We start from the raw sequence: 6093 nt of genomic DNA, 5'->3' as shown, positions 1-6093 counted from the left end.
TCCAGGTCCGGGTCCACAATCCCCACAATGCGGGCACTTTGCTCCGGTGGGGAGCCCTGTCATTCCCGTGTCCAGCTCTGGGACAACAATCCCCACATTGCGGGCACTTTGCTCCGGTGGTCGGCCGTGTCATTCCGGTGTCCAGGTCCAGGTCCACAACCCCAGCACTGCGGGCACTCCGCTCCGTTGGGGAGCCGTGTCATTCCCGTGTCCAGGTCCGGGTCCACAACCCCAGAACTGCGGGCACTCCACTCCGGTGGGGAGCCGTGTCATTCCCGTGTCCAGGTCCCGATCCAAAACCCCAGCATTGCGGGCACTCCACTCCGGTGCGGAGCCGTGTCGTTCCCGTGTCCAGGTCCGGGTCCACAACCCCAGAACTGCGTGCACTCCACTCCGGTGGGGATCCGTGTCATTCCCCTGTCCAGTTCCGGGTCCACAACCCCGGCACTGCGGGCACTCCGCTCCGTTGGGGAGCCGTGTCATTCCCGTGTCCAGGTCCGGGTCCACAACCCCAGCACTGCGGGCACTTTGCTCCGGTGGGGAGCCGTGTCATTCCCGTGTCCAAGTCCGGGTCCACAAACCCCACTGTGCGGGCACTTTGCTCCGGTGGGGAGCTGTGTCATTCCCGTGTCCAGGTCCGGGTCCTCAATCCCCACAATGCGGCTCCTTTGCTCCGGTGGGGAGCCGTCTCATTCCCGTGTCCAGGTCCCGGTCCACAACCCCGGCTCTGCGGGCACTCCGCTACTGTGGGGAGTCGTGACATTCCCGTGTCCAGGTCCGGGTCCACAATCCCCACAATACGGGCACTCCACTCCGGTGGGGAGCCGTGTCATTCCTGTGTCCATGTCCCGGTCCACAACACCGGCACTGCGGGCACTCCGGTCCGGTGGGGAGCCGTGTCATTCCCGTGTCCAGGTCCGTGTCCACAAACCCCCGCACTGCGGGCACTCCACTCCGGTGGGGAGCCGTGTCATTCCCGTGTCCAGGTCCGGGTCCACAATCCCCACAATGCGGCTCCTTTGCTCCGGTGGGGAGCCCTGTCATTCCTGTGTCCATGTCCCGGTCCACTACACCAGCACTGCGGGCACTCCGCTCCGGTGGGGAGCCGTGTCATTCCCGTGTCCAGGTCCGAGTCCACAAACCCCAGCACTGCGGGCACTCCACTCCGGTGGGGAGCCGTCTCATTCCCGTGTCCAGGTCCCGGTCCACAACCCCGTCTCTGCGGGCACTCCGCTACGGTGGGGAGTCGTGACATTCCCGTGTCCAGGTCCAGGTCCACAACACCAGCACTGCGGGCACATTGCTCCGGTGGGGAGCCCTGTCATTCCCGTGTCCAGGTCTGGGTCCACAATCCCCACATTGCGGGCACTTTGCTCTGGTGGGGGGCTGTGTCATTCCGGTGTCCTGGTCCAGGTCCACAACCCCAGCACTGCGTGCACTCCACTCCGGTGGGGAGCCGTGTCATTCCCGTGTCCAGGTCCGGGTCCACAATCCCCACAATGCGGCTCCTTTGCTCCGGTGGGGAGCCGTCTCATTCCCGTGTCTAGGTCCCGGTCCACAACCCCGGCTCTGCGGGCACTCCGCTACTGTGGGGAGTCGTGACATTCCCGTGTCCAGGTCCGGGTCCACAATCCCCACCATACGGGCACTTTGCTCCGGTGGGGGGCCGTGTCTTTCCGGTGTCCAGGTCCAGGTCCACAACCGCAGCACTGCGGGCACTCCACTCCGGTGGGGAGCCGTGAAATTCCCGTGTCCAGGTCCGGGTCCACAATCCCCACAATGCGGGTACTTTGCTCCGGTGGGGAGTCGTGTCATTCCCGTGTACAGGTCCGGGTCCACAACTCCAGCTCTGCGGGCACTCCGTTGCGGTGGGGAGCCGTGTCATTCCCGTTTCCAGGTCCGGGTTCACAACCCCAGCACTGCGGGTCTCCGCTCCGGTGGGGAGCCTTGTCATTCCCGTGTCCAGGTCCGGGTCCACAATCCCCATAATGCGGGCACTTTGCTCCGGTTTGGGAGCCTCGTCGTTACCGAGTCCAGGTCCGGGTCCACAACCCCAGCACTGCGGGCACTCCGCTCCGCTGGGGAGCCGTGTCATTCCCGTGTCAAGGTCCAGGTCCACAACCCCAGCACTGCGGGCACTCCGCTCCGGTGGAGAGCCGTGTCGTTTTCGTTTCCAGGTCCGGGTTCACAGTCCCCACAATGCGGGCACTTTGCTCCGGTGGCGAGCCGTGTCATACCCGTGTCCAGGTCCAGAGTCCGGACACAGAAGCTCTGTCCCAACCTCAGTCGAGAAAGTGTGGGCGGACAGGGGCAGAGAAAAGGAGCGAGAGAGTCGGGGGTGAGGGTGAGAGAGAGGTACAATAAAAGGTGCAGAATTACGCTAATCGGCCCGTCGAGTCTGCTGCGCCGTTTAATCATGGCTCTTCCATTTCCCTCTTAACCCCATTCTTCTGCCTTCTTCCCTTAACCTTTCACTTCCTGTGTAATCCAACAATCCACACATTCACCACTCTCTGGCTGCAGAAATTCTTCCTCATCTCCATTCTCAATGGAAGTCCCTCTGTTCTGAGCTGTCCCAGACTTCACCACGTCTCCAAAGAGCCCCTTCGGCAGCGTTCCGCGAATTCTCTCTCTCGGGATCCAGCATCAACTTGATTTTCGTAATTAATCTATCTACACATTGAAATCCCCCATGACTCACGGGCCCGTTTCACATACTTCCTCTATCTCCCACTGTCATTTGTAGACACATCCTAGTTATTACTCAGAGGCCCGAATACAACTGCATCAGGGTCTCCTTCCCCTTGCAGTTTCTCCCCACAAGGGTTCTACATCTGCCCATCCTGTCTCTCCTCCTTCTAAAGATCTGATTTATTTTTAACGAGCAGAGCCACCCCACCTCCTCTGCCGACTTGCCTGTCATTTCAATAGATAGTGGATCTTTGGACGTCAAGCTCCCAACTACAATCGTCTTTCAGCCATGACTCGTTGTCACAGCTGCCAATCTCTAACTAAGCATCTACCTTATTTCTGAGTGTATTCAAATGTAACACCTTCTGTCCTCCTTACACTACAGCCCATCCCACTGACTGCGATTTTGCCCTATCATCTGCCTGTCCTTCCTAACAGAGAGGAAAAAAAAGAGAGAAAGAGGAAGAGAGAGAGAGAGAGCACGAGAGATATCTATATAAAACAACACTGATGTAGTCACGCTGTGGGAGGGGTGATACTGGAGAACACCTTGATATATTTTTGATAACACAGTTGGTGAGTGTGTGTGTGTGTGTGTGTGTGTGTGTGTGTGTGTGTGTGTGTCTGAGAGTGTGCGGACAAGTGTGAAAGTGTGTTAGTGTGTGAGCATGTGCGTGCGTGAGTAGAGAGGGAAAGAGGTAATGCTGTATGTGTGTATGTAAGTGTGTCTGTATCTGTATGTGTTTGTGAGTGGGTGGGTGAGTGTATGATGTTTGTCAGTTTGAGAGTGTGTGTCTGTGACTCTGTGACTGTATGCGTGAGTCAGTGTGTGTGTGTTTGTATGTGTCTGTGTATGTCTGAGTGTGTACGAGTGTATGTCTGTATGTGTGAATATCTGTATGAGTGTGCCTGTGTATGTATGTCTGTGTGTGTCTGTATAAGTGAGTGAGTGTGTGTGTATATGTGTGTTTTATGTGTGTAAGTGTATGTGTATATGTGAGTTTCTGTGTGTGAGTGCATGTGTGTGCGTGTGTGAGTGTCTGAGAGAGTGTTCATCCATGTCCATGTGAATACATGAGTGTGTGAGTGAGTGTATAGAAACATAGAAAACCTACAGCACAATACAGGCCCTTCGGCCCACAAAGTTGTGCCACACATGTCCCTATCTTAGAAATTACTAGGCTTACCCATGGCCCTCTATTTTTCTAAGCTCCATGTTCCTATCCAAAAGTCTCTTAAAAGACCCTATCGTATCCACCTCCACCACCGTTGCCGGCAGACCATTCCACGCACTCACCACTCTGAGTAAAAACTTACCTCTGACATCTCCTCTATACCTACTCCCCAGCATCTTAAACCTGTGCCCTCTTGTGGCAACCATTTCAGCCCTGGGAAAAAGCCTTTATGGGGTCTGACCAGGGTCCTATATAGCTGCAACATTACCTCTCAGCTCCTAAATTCAATTCCATGATTGATGAAGGCCAATACACCATACACCTTCTTAACCACAGAGTCAACCTGCGCAGCTGCTTTGAGTATCCTATGGACTCAGACCCTGGGATCCCTCTCATCCTCCACACTGCCAAGAGTCTTACCATTAACACTATATTCTGCCATCATATTTGACCTACCAAAATGAACCACTTCACACTTCCTGCCACTTCTCAGCCCAGCTTTGCATCCTATCAATGTCCTGCTGTAACCTGTGACAGCCCTCCACACTATCCACAACATCTCCAACCTTTGTGTCATCAGCAAACTTACTAACCCATTCCTCCACTTCCTCATCCAGGTCATTTATAAAAATCATGAAGAGAAGGGGTTCCAGAACAGATCCCTGAGGCACACCACTGGTCACCGACCCCCATGCAGAATATAACCCGTCTACAACTACTCTTTGCCTTCTGTGAGCAAGCCAGTTCTGGATCCACAAAGCAATGTCCCCTTGGATCCCACGTCTCCTTACTTTCTCAATAAGCCTTGCATGGGGTACCTTATCAAAATGCCTTACTGAAATCCATATACACTACATCTACTGCTCTTCCTTCATCAATGTGTTTAGTCACATCCTCAAAAGATTCAACCAAGCTCATAAGGCACGAGCTGTCTTTGACAAAGCCATGCTGATGAATCCTAATTGTATTATACCTCTCCAACTACTCATAAATCCTGCCTCTCAGGATCTTCTCCACCAACTTTTTGGAACATTTTATAGTGATCATAATTCTATCTCATTTACAATATCATTGGAGAGAGATAGGAACAGACAAGTTAGAAAAATGTTTAATTGGAGTAAGGGGAATTATGAGGCTATCAGGCAGGAAATTGGAGGCTTAAATTGGAAACGGATGTTCTCAGGGAAAAGTACAGAAGAAATGTGGCAAATGTTCAGGGGATATTTGTGTAAAGTTCTATATCGGTACGTTCCAATGAGATGGAAGTTATGGTAGGGTACAGGAACTGTGGTGTACAAAGGCTGTAATAAATCTAGTCAAGAAGAAAAGAAAAGCTTACAGAAGGTTCAGAGAGCCAGGTAATGTTAGAGATCTAGAAGATTATAAAGCTAATAGGAAGGAGCTTAAGAAGGAAATTAGGAGAGCCAGATAGGGCCATGAGAAGGCCTTGGCAGACAGGATTAAGGAAAACTCCAAGGCATGCAAAGATCATTGCCAGAGGCTCAGCAATCTCCTCCCTCACCTCCCACAGTAGCCTGGGGTACATCTGATCCGGTCCTGGCGACTTATCCAACTTGATGCTTTCCAAAAGCTCCAGCACATCCTCTTTCTTAATATCTACATGCTCAAGCTTTTCAGTCTGCTGTAAGTCATCACTACAATCACCAAGATCCTTTTCCATTGTGAATACTGAAGCAAAGTTTTCATTAAGTACCTCCGCTATTTCCTCCAGTTCCATACACACTTTCCCACTGTCACACTTGATAGATCTTATTCTTTCACATCTTATCCTCTTGCTCTTTGCATACTTGTAGAATGCTTTGGGGTTTTCCTTAATCCTGCCCACCAAGGCCTTCTCATGGTCCCTTCTGGCTCTCCTAATTTCCTTCTTAAGCTCCTTCCTAGTAGCTTTATAATCTTCTGAGTGTGTGCAAGTGCAGGTATGTGTAACTGTGTGTGTGTGTGTGTGTGTGTGTGTGTGTGTGTGTGTGAGAGAGAGAGAGAGAGAGAGTGTTTATGTGAGTGTGTGTGTGTAAATGTGTGTATACATGTGTGTGTGAGTGTGTGTGTGAGTGTCTGGATACGTATGTAGTTTTGTGTAAGTATGCATGTGTGTATGTATGTATGTATGTGCATCTGTGTGTGTGAGTGTGTGTGTACATCTGTATGTGTGTCTGTGCTGTGTGTGTATGCATCTATGTTTGTATGTCACTAAGTGTGTATGTGT

The sequence above is a fragment of the Hypanus sabinus genome, chromosome 7 (genome assembly GCF_030144855.1).
Source record: "Hypanus sabinus isolate sHypSab1 chromosome 7, sHypSab1.hap1, whole genome shotgun sequence".
NCBI lineage: Eukaryota > Metazoa > Chordata > Chondrichthyes > Myliobatiformes > Dasyatidae > Hypanus > Hypanus sabinus.
The sequence above is the reverse complement of the archived record's forward strand: the minus strand, read 5'-3'. Positions refer to the sequence as shown.